Source organism: Natator depressus, chromosome 11, assembly GCF_965152275.1.
Source record: "Natator depressus isolate rNatDep1 chromosome 11, rNatDep2.hap1, whole genome shotgun sequence".
Classification (NCBI taxonomy): Eukaryota; Metazoa; Chordata; order Testudines; family Cheloniidae; genus Natator; species Natator depressus.
The window spans coordinates 29,268,227-29,282,393 of NC_134244.1; the positions used below are offsets into that span (position 1 = coordinate 29,268,227).

The 14,167-nt window shown below is 38.0% G+C and overlaps 1 long non-coding RNA gene across 1 annotated transcript in view; it reads left to right on the forward strand.

Annotated features, from left to right (window-relative positions):
* The first annotated feature begins 310 nt into the window (after positions 1-310).
* LOC141995573 (uncharacterized) overlaps positions 311-14,167 on the forward strand; it is an 80,929-nt gene continuing 67,072 nt past the window's right edge. The window contains exon 1 of the long non-coding RNA XR_012641360.1: positions 311-409. This is a non-coding gene — a long non-coding RNA (uncharacterized LOC141995573). The remainder of the gene's footprint in view (positions 410-14,167) is intronic.

Here is a 14,167-nt window from a genome sequence, read left to right on the forward strand (position 1 = left end):
AGAAAGGGATAAGCAATGAAAAAATTGAAAGTATCTCTGCCATCGTAAAATCAGTAACTCCTTTGAAATTAAATACACTAATCAAATAGTAAGCACTAATTACTATAGACTTCCACCTGTCCACAAGGGCGCCCATGGAAAATGGTGGTTGTGAGAGAGAATGATCCATAGAAAAGCTAATCCAGTGTGAAGTTATTAGCTTTTCTGTTTAACTTTACTAGGCTGGAGTGGAGTCCCCACTCCATAAATCCCACCCCAGCCAATTTGACTCCATTCTCTCCCCTTGCAGAGCTTGGAGTTTATGGAAGAGGGTTGATGTCTGAAGGAGAATAATCCACATCTGGACTGGGACAGGGGATATTTTCACTTCATCTTCAGCCCAGAGGAGTCTTGCTACAAAAACTAGCTGGTGAGAGGGTTGTACTGAAGAAAACAAAACCACTTATAAAGTCCATCTGGCTGTTTCTGTTGAAGCAAACTGATCATGTCAGCCTATGTCTAAGAGCATCATGTTCAAATGGTTGTCTAACGGCATTTCTCACTGTCATTCTGTGGCAGGGATGTCACATGACAATATTGTAAAAACCTTATCAAAGGCTTGCTAGTGACAGCAATATCCTACTGATTCTACCTCCAGAGTCTTGGAAGCTTTTCTCTCAATGGTATTGGCAATCAGGAGAAAGGGGGATGGAATCTAGAGCACTATACGTGACTTTATTTAAAATTATTTTATTTACAATATTTTCAGTTATTTTTCTATTTATCTCCTTAAGTGAATGCTTGCCCTGCTCCATATGATCATCCTCATCCCTGTAGCATGATCAAAACCAATTTAATAATAGACATTTTAAAATGAAAAAAATTATAATTAAATATTGTGATGTAAACACGTCATGATATATTGAATCATCTGCCATCACCCCTGCCTTTCTCACTTTAAAATTAGGCCATTACAATGCACTGAATGTGGAGCTACATCTTAAACTGATTCAGAAGCTGGAACTGGTATATGGGAAGCCACCTGCTTGGTAAGTGGGGTGCCCTGTAGAGAGAGAATTACACCTGTGCCGTGGGCTCTGCATTGTAAGCTTCTGGATAGATTTAAAGATGTTGGTTTTGACCTATAAAAGCCCTAAGTGGCCTGGGAACAGCCTGCCTGAGAGGCTCCCTCTTTTTCCATGATACACTGACACAGTTACAGCCAGGAGAGATTCTGATGAATGTCACCACTGATATAATACAGAGAATGTAGTTGGCAGCACATTCTCCACAACAGCCCTGGAGCTCTGGAATGTCTTCCAGCTCCTGGCCCAAAATGCCTGGCGCATTGACATCAGTGGGGAAATCACCCCAGATTTGCTGACTTTCAGTGCATACTAAGGAGCTCTTTGTTTTTCCTTACGTTTGAGAAAAGCTGATCTACAGCTGGTAACTAAACCATTTACAAAGTGTAATTTCAGGTTCACACCCTGACATAGTTCATGACCTCTCAGTCAGTGTGAGCATGAAAACTAATGGTTGACCATGGAAATGACTAGCTATGAATGTATTATTTATTCCCACTGTAGGGTCTGTTCTAAAAAAATTTGACACTTTGAGGCAAGGACTCCCTTTCTCCCAGATGAACTAATGAGTAAGATCAATGTGGTGTCAATAGCTGAGATGTATTTTACTTTACTGAGTCTTTATTTAAAAAAAAAAGCAGGTGGGATTTGAATTTTCATAAATCCCTAACACCCTAGTAGTTTGGATTTGCCACTGTTTTGAAGGACTGTCATTTTAAGAACATAAGAATGGCTATATTGGGTTAGACCAAAGGTCCATCCAGCTCAGTATCCTGTCTACCAACAGTGGCCAATGCCAGGTTCCCCGGAGGGAGTGAACCTAACAGGTAATGATCAAGTGATCTCTCTCCTGCCATCCATCTCCACCCTCTGACAAACAGAGGCTAGGGAACCATTCCTTACCCATCCTGGCTAATAGCCATTCATGGACTTAACCTCCATGAATTTATCCAGTTCTCTTTTAAACCCTGTTATAGTCCTAGCCTTCACAACCTCCTCAGGCAAGGAGTTCCACAGGTTGACTGTGTACTGTGTGAAGAAGAACTTCCTTTAATTTGTTTTAAACCTGCTGCCCATTAATTTCATTTGGTTGCCCCTGGTTCTTATATTATGGGAACAAGTAAATAATTTTTCCTTATTCACTTTCTCCACAGCACTCATGACTTTATATACCTCTATCATATCCCCCCTTAGTCTCCTCTTTTCCAAGCTGAAAAGTCCTAGCCTCTTTAATCTCTCTCATATGGGACCCATTCCAAACCCCTAATCATTTTAGTTGCCCTTTTCTGAACCTCTTCTAATGCCAGTATATCTTTTTTGAGATGAGGGGACCATATCTGTACACAGTATTCAAGATGTAGGCATACCATGGATTTATATAAGGGCAATAAAATATTCTCCGTCTTATTCTCTATCCCTTTTTTAAGGATTCCTAACATCCCGTTTGCTTTTTTGACTGCCTCTGCACACTGCATGGACTTCTTCAGAGAACTATCCATGATGACTCCAAGATCTTTCTCCTGATTAGTTGTATCTGATTTAGCCCCCATCATATTGTATGTATAGTTGGGGTTATTTTTTCCAATGTGCATTACTTTACATTTATCCACATGAAATTTCATTTGCCATTTTGTTGCCCAGTCACTTAGTTTTGTGAGATCTGTTTGAAGTTCTTCACAGTCTGATTTGGTCTTGACTATCTTGAGCAGTTTAGTATCATCTGCAAACTTTGCTACCTCACTATTTACCCCTTTCTCCAGATCATTTATGAATAAGTTGAATACGATTGGTCCTAGGACTGACCCTTGGGGAACACCACTAGTTACCCCTCTCCATTCTGAATATTTACCATTTATTTCTACCCTTTGTTCCCTGTTTTTTAACTAGTTCTTAATCCATGAAAGGATCTTCCCTCTTTCCTAAGGATTGTTTAACTATCCATGTTTTGCAACCTATGCTGCTCTCAAAACACTCAGGAATAGTGTTTGGCAGTTAAGTTAGATCATTTTTAATCTTGGTAGAATATTCCATTATAACTGTTGTTTACTCTTTTTTAAAAATGATATCTGGGGGGGGGAGGGGCATGAAGGAGAGAATGGAAAGATGTGTATAAATTAGTATTCAGTCCTGAATGAGGGGCAAGAATTTGCTCAAAATAAAATATGTCCTTGTTCTCCAAAAAGGAATCCTAGCACAATTTTAAATCTTCTCAATTCAGAATGGATCCTGTATCCCCTTCCCAACCAGGTTAGATGTTGAATACAAACAAAGGACCAGTGCACTGGACTCTTTTGAAAATCTGCCCATAAACATCACAATGGGAGTAGCAGGTTGCACTTTTGAAAACCCGATGCCTGTACTGAAGAGGCTAAATGTGAGCTGAGATCTTTTGAGAATATATAACTCCTATCGTAGGTGCTAAGGACTTTTTAAAATCAGGTCCTGTAGGTGAAGTTTTGCTGTGCTAGTGGATGATTTTCAAAGGCACCAAGAGCAGCTAGACACACAACATCCAATGAGTATTGGGGTTAATGGGAGTTGGGTCCCTAACTTTCCTTTGTGCCTTAGAAAATCTCTCCTTTATTGTGTAGATTCATGTCAATACACTCCTATTATAAATTCAGGCATCATTTTTGTTAGGGAGGAACTGTCACTGGAGACTATACCTCAGAATATCTTGCTACATCTTAAACTGAGCTGCTTTATGAGCTGTTATAGCAGAAGGTGTAGATTGTTTTCAACACTGCTATGATTTTAAGCTACTATTTCAGAAATAGCACATGAACATGTAACTACAGATTGTTCTATCGTATACATGCTGTATGCATTATGAAACAGAGTTAAGCTTGCATGTGCAAACTTCAAAATAAAAAACTTCAAAATATTGTGTGACAATCTTAATGTAGTATTCTGTATGGAATTTAGTGAGAGATCCGTTTTGTTTGAATCTAAATGGCAGTTGTAGTACCTATATTCTAAGTTGTAACAATCTATTATGTATTTGCCATTGAAGGATTCTGAACAAGATTTTAGTATGATAATAGTATGCACATTAATTATGGAGACTCCATATTTAAGGTTGCATTGAAATTTGTGCTTAAAACAAGGGTAAGATAGTAACACCATTTTTCTAGCACCCATATATTCAGTAGCAATTATAAAATCATCGAATTAAAGATAATAAAATGTTAATAATTTGTAAGTGTAACTACATATTAAGAATAACCAAGTTGGCTCAAAAAAACTTACATGATGCCTGTGTCATTTCAACACATTCCTGACGAAATCCATTCTACCAGGCTCCTTTTTTTAGTTCTAAAATACTGTCGAGAAAAGTTCTTTCTTCTGCCTCAGGCACACGCTAAAAAATTTAGACTCTTGATAAGATCCCTTCCTGGAGAAGGGCACAATTTATTTTGCATTATATTGTTCCTCCTTTGGAAGTTGTAGATAGAGTTTTGTTTGAAAGAAACATTATTTAACCATTTGCCTAGCAAAAACTGTATTTTCAATTCAATTGATAAACTGTAACAATGTATTTAGTTGGGGACATTGTTTTGTCATTCAACAAAAGCTACAAGAATTTAGCATATTGAAACTAAAGTGCCACAATAATTACATTTATTGTGTGCTTTTCACATATTCAATATTGCAGAAAGAAAACATAATGATTCTCAGTCTTTTAAACTCTCCAAATGAATGAAAACATAATGATTCTCAGTCTTTTAAACTCTCCAAGGTCTCTACTAAATATGGCAGGAGACTTAAGAATAAACTAACAACAGCCATAAGTTTTATCCCTCTGCCTGTAATTGATTCTGGCCACAGTTATGATCGGTGACAAATTGCATAGTGTAAGGAACAAACAGTTTGAATGCTATTTAAGAATAAGAATGTGGTTTTGTGTTTGCACTCTTTGCAGCTGGTTCCTAAATATCCCACATTCTCCATGTGGCAAAGAAAAAATTAAGAACTATCAGCACTGCTGGTTTGGATTGGCATTATCCTGGAGTGGGGGACTTGCTCATAAAGGAGGTCGCCACATTGCCTTAGGAGAGGGAAGAAAAAATAGTGTGGGAGGTCTGTTACCACAAATGAATTGGCTCACATCACTAGAAAAGATGCATTGGCAGACTACTGCCAATGAAACTTGCATATATTATCCTCCACACGTGTGTGTGTGTGTGTGTGTGTGTGTGTGTGAAAATGAGTAAGTCACACGGTGTTGAAAAGTATTCAAGGCCATATCACCCCTCAGCATGGAGGGAATGAAATTCAATTATTGGACAAATCTGCCTGCTAAATGTGAAAGAGGCTGCTTCTTCCCCACCACATAGCCCACTGAATCCCAGGCCAAAATCAGTGTAGTGAGGCACTACACATTTTTAGAAGAAATATGAGTCAGCTTGGAGGAGGTGAGGTTCTAGTGGGTAGCCACTATGGGCCTGATCCAAAGCCCACCGAAGCCCGTATTTAGTCTTTCCAGTGACTTCACTGGGTTCTGGATCAGGCCTTATGTGGAGAATTATCCCCTAGTAAATGGAATTTCCAGGGTTTAGGGCCTGATCTACAGCTCATTAAAGTCAATGGGAATCTGAGGCTTGCAGGATCTCAGCATATGGCTGAAGGATAATTTTGCCTTCAGGTCTGCCACTGCCTTCCTGAACAAAGTATATTGTACCCCTAGCTTCTTTTCCCTCCTCCCGCTATTTCTTTAGTCATTTGATATGTTTGAAAAGTGTTGGATTACTAGCAATAAAGGCTAAAACCTTCTATTCAATGGATAGCTCTAGAATAGATAGTAGTACTGGCCTATGAAGTGTAATTTCCCCCATACTGTCCCTCCAGCGTGACTTAACCTTGGTTTGAATAAGCCATCTCTAGAGAACTGACTGTGACGGCCAGCAAATGTCACTTTTTGATGATTTGCAGTGTTGTTGTAGCCATGTTAGTCCCAGTGATTTTTTGATACATTGAGCAGACAATGTTAAGATAAAGCACAGGACTATGACCATCAACTCCCTTAATACAGGCCACTGAACAGCCACCCACTTCTAATAACTGGTCACTACTAAACTGGGATGAACTTGAACCAGTGACCTAAAAGTGCCAAGCCCTGTAACATTTGTATTCACATATCCAGCCTCTCTACCATTTTTATACATAAAAAAGACGAATAGAGCATCATACATCTGACCTGAATACGTACAGGGTCTCACACAGCAGAGAAGGAAATGCAGTAACTAGAAAGTAAACACTAATTGAAATGTGCAAACATTAGACTTGCATGCTGTTGCAGTAACTAAATTAGATTGCAGTTAGCAGTTTGGAATTTCCTCCTTTATTCGATTCATGCAGGTGAGGCTTGCCTCCTTAGAAACCTAGGTGTTTGCCACACTGCTGTCTGTACATGCAGACATTTATGCATATGCTTAACTTTATGTAGATAAATAATCCCATTCCCTTTGTTACCAAACACCAGCTGCCTCTTAGGCCCTGTCTATAATAGAGAAATTTAGACTAGTGTAGCTACCTTAGTGTAAACTCTGCACTGAGGTAAAGTGGGGTTGACTCCACCAGCATGGCTTACTCTAGTAACTTTACATCAGTGCAAATTTATATTGGTGCATACTTAATGTAGACAGGGCTTTAGGTCTTCATCCTGCAAACAGTTTACACACGTAACTTTTGTCTGAGGGAGTAGTAAATAGGACTATGCCTGCATGTAAATGTAAGCAAACATTTGCGGAACAGGGACTTACAAGTCCATTGGTGTATGACAAGTGTTGGTTCTGTCATCACGTTCCGCATTAGCAAAAGTATCGTGAGGGGGGAATTAAGCAATATTTGGGGGGAAGAAGAAAACAAAATCTGAAGAGGCTTTGATGTTGGCAGGGAAAGGTCTATAATGTCCCTTCATTATAAGACAGAAATCAAGAAATCTGTTTAATGTCTGTATTAGGAAAAGAGCAAGAGCAACCACTTTCCTGCTTGTTATCAAATTGTACCCTGCTCTCTGCACAACTAGAGTCCACGGTGAAATTCTGGAATGTACTACATCATTACTCAAACTAATGTAAAGCTGTGGTGAGGACTCTACATATGATGGGAGTCTCTTGATCAGGATTTATTTTTAAGTGATCTACAAACAACATGCTACATTTCATTTTCTTCAGCGATATGTGCTGAATGCCTCCACTAATGGGGTGGATTTTAGAGTGTCTTATTAATGTTGGTTTCAGAGTAACAGCCGTGTTAGTCTGTATTCAGTGAGCTGTGCTCACGAAAGCTCATGCTCAAATAAACTGGTTAGTCTCTAAGGTGCCACAAGTACTCCTTTTCTTTTTTCTTTTTATTAATGTTGGTAAAGAAGCTTTGAAAGCCATAGCCCGTCACACCATTGCCCGTCATATACTGCAGTTGCTATGGACAAGCAGAATTTCCTTAGTATTTCAGCTCTCAGAGCCTGATGCACTTTGGGTACAGACCAGCCACTGTGACTTCAGGCATTCTAAAAGGGAAGGTAAACTTTCAGTTGTTCTCATACTGAGCACCCCTCCTAGCCTTGGCTTGTGAGGTTACCCAGCATACGGTGCTGAAGTAACTAAAAATCTGCCAATTTTGTTTTCAGATCAGCTTTAAAATATAGTTTTAGATATGGATTTTATGGTAATTACAGGGACGTTCATCAGAACCACTTGAATTCGTGATCTTTAAGCATTTCTATCGGTTTGAAATCATGGACTGACAACTGATTAGAGTAATATAAACAAAGGTATAAGACAATGATTCTAATTGAGGTTCTAGTGGGGCATCACAGTGATTGGTGTATGGTGGTCCAATCTTATTGAACATCTTAATTTTTTTATCGAAGTGGAAGGGAGAATTCTTGTGGTAGAGCTACTGGACTGGGACCTTAAGAGGATCTGAGTTCAATTCCTGGCTGTGTCACAGACTTCTTGTGTGATCTTGGACAAGTCATTTGGTTTCTCTGGGTGAAATCCTGGTCATAATTACATATTCTATGCCTCAGTTTTTCCATCTAGAAATTGAGGATTGTAAGGGTAAATTCCTAATGCTTGTGAGGTTCTCAGATACTATGAGTGCCACAGAAAAGCCTGTAAACAAATAAAGAACAGACATATTAATGAAAGTTATGGTGATCCTACGCTGGGAGACATTGCAAACAGTAGTTAGGGCACAGAAATGCAGCACCATTTTTCACAGAGATGCAGGAGGGAAAACATAGGTAGGGAACAACAAAATGATTATATTCAACCTGACTAAATGCCAGCTATTTTCTGGTAGAAAATGATCAGAAAGATAAATATAGGTAAATCCTAATTTTTCTGAACCCTGAGTATCCAAAATTTGTTTTCCCCTCTTTTCTGAAATTGATGTAGAATGCCAGTTATGCACGGGAAACTCCAATTTACCAATGTTTTAGATGTCCCCTTTGTAAAACTGGAATTTACCTGTATTAAATTAAAATGACACATGTGAAAAACAAAAGAGGTTTAAGTGAGTGAGAGGACAGCAAAGAGCATGAGTTTGCATTGTAATATGGCATAAAAAAGCCAATGTAAATTTGGGTACATATGTAAAAGCATTAGGTCATCATGCTACAAGGAGGAAAGAGTTGTCTTCTGGGCAGCACTGGTGAAAACCTTGAATTCAGCACATATTTCCATGCAAATACTGTGTATATCTCAAAAGAGGCAGATAAAGAGGGAAAAATTATTAATGAGATGGAGGGATTGATGGGAAGAATGAAACATGTCCTAACAGTGAGACTTAAGTGGAATAGTCTCCCAGTGGAAGATGTGGAAATCCTGTCATTTGGGTCACTTAAAATTGGATTGGAAAAAGGTACCAGAAAACATACATTAAGGTAAATGTCTGAAGTGGCAGGGTGGATGAATTAAATAACCTCACTGATCTTTCAGTGTCTCATTTGTATTATTCTGTTATCAGGTACTATTGGAAAGGGGTAGCATGTTTGTGTAGTGCTTCAGGAGGAAATACCAGGAGCCACAATTCCCACCCCCCCAACCCCCACCCCCACACACTCCACATCTTCCACTCCCTTGCTTTTGGCAATGTGCCAGCAGTAAATTACTACCTCCAGCACACTATCTCAACAGCACTGGCCAAAGTAATGGGGGTTTGGTGGTGGAATCATTCCCAGCCCACAGGCTTAGAGGGTAGTAAATGCTCCTTAACTCTGTGCACCAGGCCCCAAGCCCAACCTCTGGGTAGTCATGCAGGGAAGTAAGAGGTGAGGGGAGGGGAAGGGAAGGGTATTACTCCACTTCATTTTCCTGGGCAGGTGCAAGTCCTACCTTAGTTTTGCCCAATGTTACTAATAACTTTAAGAGTGTTAAAATATATTTTAAATTCTTCCATGATTTTTACTGCTCACATTCTTATTTGAACTTGCCTCTTCTTAAGCAAACAAAATAGACCTTCCTTTTGTTGCCTTCTACCTTAGTTCCTATACACGTTCACTTTCAGGTTTTCATTAAGGAGCACAGTGCTGCAATTTGGAGCTGCAAACTCTACAAGGAAATATTTGCTTTTAGAAACTGCTTCTGTAGAAATTAAACATTTAAAAAAAATCTATCAGCCTTAAATTCTGTATGTAGAAAATTCCTTGATTTTACAGAGCCTAAAGTTGGGGCTGACTTTTATAAACAGTATTCTTCTGAAGGATTAAGGCTCAGATCCTGCAAATGGTTATGCATGTGAGTAGTTCCATGGAAGCCATTAGGATGACTCACGGTACATAAAGTTAAGCATCTGCATAAATCTTTGCAGGATGAGGGTGTAAGAAACCGAATATGACATGTACTTTACCAAATCTACAGTACTTATAGTCAGTTACTTCTCACTTCTCCATATATATTTTATCAAATGAAATAATGCATTCCTGGCCTTGAGTTAAAGTACAAAGAAAATAGATTGTCTGTTTGAAAAAGCTTAAGACCCATTAGAATTGATAGAAATTATGCACAGTTCTCTGTTGTTTGAGCAATTTTGTTTAGCTGTTTGTCATTGAATGTTAGAACGATTCTGTCTTTCACAAGAGACTGGTGGATCTGACCATTGTTGTAATGACAGGGAATTATGAGAGTGTTTACTGGGAGACTAGTTTGAAAGGAAATTATTTATTCATATTCCTGTAGCACCTAGGATCCGTAGTCAGGACAAGGAGCCCATTGTGATAGTTACTGGACAAGCTCTAAATGAAAAGAAGGGTCCCTGCCCCAAGAAGCTTACAGTCTAAGTATACACGACAAGAGACAAGAGATGGATACAGACGGATAGATGTGGAAGTGCAAGTGAACAATGAGACAATATTGGTCAGCTTGAATAAGCAGTGGTCTCAGCACACCAGCAGACCAACTGTCAGATTTTTCGTAGGCATCACAGAAAAGGAAAGATTGAGGATGGATAATGTGGTAGCTTTGCAAATGTTTACAGAGAGCTACTCTGAAGTGTGAGGGGGAGCACAGCAGAAGACACAAAGATGCTTGTTTGAAAATGTAACAAGTAGGCAAAGGAGGCTGGTATCTTGGGCTGACTGGAGGCAGGAACGGATATCTCCATAGTGAATGAGAGATGACAGACAGGGAGGGGATAGGCCATGAAGGGCCTTGAAAGTCAAGACAGATGGCTTATGTTCGATGTGATAGAGACACTGGTTACATGCAAGGGGGAGGAGATCACTGGCAATGTGAGGTGAAGAGATTATTCTTCATATCAACTCCTGAATCCTATCTGCCTGTAAAATAAGTAAAGAAGAGCCAATTCGAAACAAAACTACATTCTATCAGCTAACTTAAAACTGGTACTCAAAGCTGTCTGATTTCTAAGTTTCTTCTTGTACCCTAATTATCTTCAATTCCTGGAAATGCCTTCATCAGCTGAATGTTTTATTATTTCTTATGTTAACTAAATACCAATTCTTTTACAAGAATGCAATTTTAAAACACTTGGATTTTATTATAAGACTTTAGGCTCTTTTATAAATCCTGTAAATTTGTATAAATGACAGTTTTAGTGGGAATCATTAAAATAACAGCTCTGCTTTACATAGTTTAGGGGGAAAAAACCCTAACTTCAGTTTTTCATTGTCAGAAGAAAACATAAAGAATGTGACTGCAGCACATAAAGAGCTGCTTTAAACAAATTTGTAATATGGCATCTGAACATTGTAACATGAATATTTTGAACAATATTTGCAAAACCAATTCATATATTCAATAGAAACTAAAACTTACACGGTAACTTAATATACACTGCTGAAACAAACTATGTACCTGTATTTTTTTTCTTTGTTCAGAAATATTATAATCCACTGATTAATCTGCCATTTTGAGATAGATAAGATACTATGGAGATGAGTATGGTCTAAATATTTAGGTATCTGAGACAATATGAAAGACATCTCTGCTATTACTTGGAAACATGTGGTTTGTGTTTTGGCAACAATTGTTTTCATTTTGGAAACATCAACAATTTGAAAACAATTGTTTTCATTTTCATTTCATTTTTTGTAGGACAGCGGTGGCTTGTATGCAGTATGTATTTAATGAAAAATAGTAGATATTAAAAGGTAGTTTGAAGAAAATATGGCACAGTCAATGCAGGTTACCTGTATAGTCGTGGTGATATCAGATTTAAAATCTATCAAAATGGTATTCCCACTGGGCCTTTGCAACAGAGTTCCATATGATGATTAATTTCTTTACAGACTTGAAAGTACATAAGAAAACAGAAAGACAAGAAGACCAATGAGCCTTTTCTGACCCTCTTCCTGCCCCCTGCAACTGTTTCACCTTATTGTTAACAAGTTCAGAAAACAAAAGAGTGACCAAAATAAGGAAATATACATAGCCAGAGAGAAGTTTTTCATTTGGAGAAAGTCTTCAATAAATTATATATATGTGGACAAACAATGTTAAGAGGTCAGAATTATAGCTGCATCAGGGTATTATTAATGTTGCACTGATTATGGACATATTCAAGAGGAGTAAACAGAATGAACATTTGACCCATTTTTTTACTTAATGCACATATTGTGAAAATTATTTTAATTCCCATGGCGTCTTAGTGGTTTGATATCTTGGTGATAGTCTTAGTTTGATCAAACAAACTGCACACTGTTTGTTGGCACAAACACAATCCAACACACTCTGTTACCTAAGATAATGCAAAGGGAGTCCACTACCATTGATTTCCATGCACAGTGAATCCACTAGCATGGATCCCCATGCCCGGCAGGACTCTACACAATCATTGGGGCCCATGCTAGCAGATCCCAAAGAAATTTTGTATTTAGTTCCACTGAAGTCAATGAGATTATTTACCTGATTAAAGTAAAGCATATACATAGACAAACCTGCAAACAGTTATGATTTGATTTTCTTGTGGCTTGGAAAAAAATAGTACACTTTTTAATTTGGAATTTTTATTAAAGATTCTGAAATAGTTGGTAACAAATGTTACTGGAATGTAAATATAAATCAACCTCTACCATCTCATAAATATTTCTGAAATATTGAACAAGATCAATATTTTTTTATTACGAGTTACAAAGAATTCCAGCAATCTCTTGACCTGCCCTGGTATTGTATGACTAAGTCAATCAATATTTCATTTCAAAGCTCCCTGGCAATTTGAAACAGGTATCCTGTTTCTAATGCAGAAGATCTTATCTCCAGAAAACTTCCTAAAAAGTTCTGTCAAGGCTAGTATCAAATGCTGGTTTTTAGACACAAGTCAGTAATTTGTTGCACACAAAGTTTACAGGATTAACTACTTTGTTAACTCTGCTGAATCATTTGAAAAGGATTTCGTATTGGAAAGAGTTCTTTCCATGTGAAATACTGTATAAGTAGATGTGGCAGTGTTTATTTTAACTAGGTATTTATTTCATTATCATTTTGATGGATAATATTGATTATAAACATTTTTTCTATTTAAATTTTCACAGTTGCAGGAATTTGGAAGGAGGGAACAGACAATAATTATTTAATAACAGAGGTTGAGATTCAAAAAGTTAAAAGCTTTATAACCATTAAAACACAAACTGTCAACATATGTCAAAATGTTGGCCTTAAATCAGACTCGAAATTCTCAAGCAGCATTTCCTTTCTTTGTCTGTCTGTATATATTGATTGTTATGAATGGAAATCTTTTTTCATTTGTTTGTGTATACAGCGAAATTGATCTCTGTCAACATTTACTGATAAAATCTAATAATTCCAAGACTAACTATAATTTGATAAGCCAACTCATCAATAAGGCCTTCAGCCAACTCCAACTGGAGTTAATAGAAATGTTCCCAATGGGCTCTAAAATGCATGACTGGCTAAGCATTAACCTCAGCACACAACATTGACTCCTTCTCCCACTGAAAGCAATGGCAAAACTCACACTGCCCTGAGTCAGTAGATCAGGCTACAAATTAATATAGCTTTTCAAAATGTTCTCTATTGAAATATTCTGATAATAAAAATAGAGATGATGTTACAGGCCTGTGTGAATTTCCAGCTGCATCACATGAGCTTCTTTCTCAGCTGCGAGCTGCTACATGCATCTGTTGTGGGCTACTCTGTCTCTCTCCACAGCTTCTTTCCATCTCAGCAGTTTCTTTCTTCTCCATTATTCAGAATTCCAGCATCCTTATTTCTGCATCTACAGCATCTGGGTCATGGGGGTGTTCAGACCCTGCTTTTTGGTCATAGTCCAAGAGCACAGCACTCAGTTCCTGATCAGAAGTTTCTTTCTTAACAGATCTCCCCCTTTCTTTATATAGTTTTTTAAGTTATTTTGAGTCAAGACTCACATATGATTGTGATTCGCCCATTGTGACTAATCTTTAACCCTTAAAACTCTCAATATCAAATTTAATTTTTTAACAGCATTGGGTTCTGATCTTTAAGCCCAATTGACCTGTGGCATGTGAATCCTGCCAACTACACCAATTCTCACACTGTCTGGAGCGGCTCACAGCTATGAGTGCCAATCTTAGATCAGACTGTCAAAAACAGGGCAGACACCCCAAACTGGTGGTGTATTCTATAATTAGATTTCAC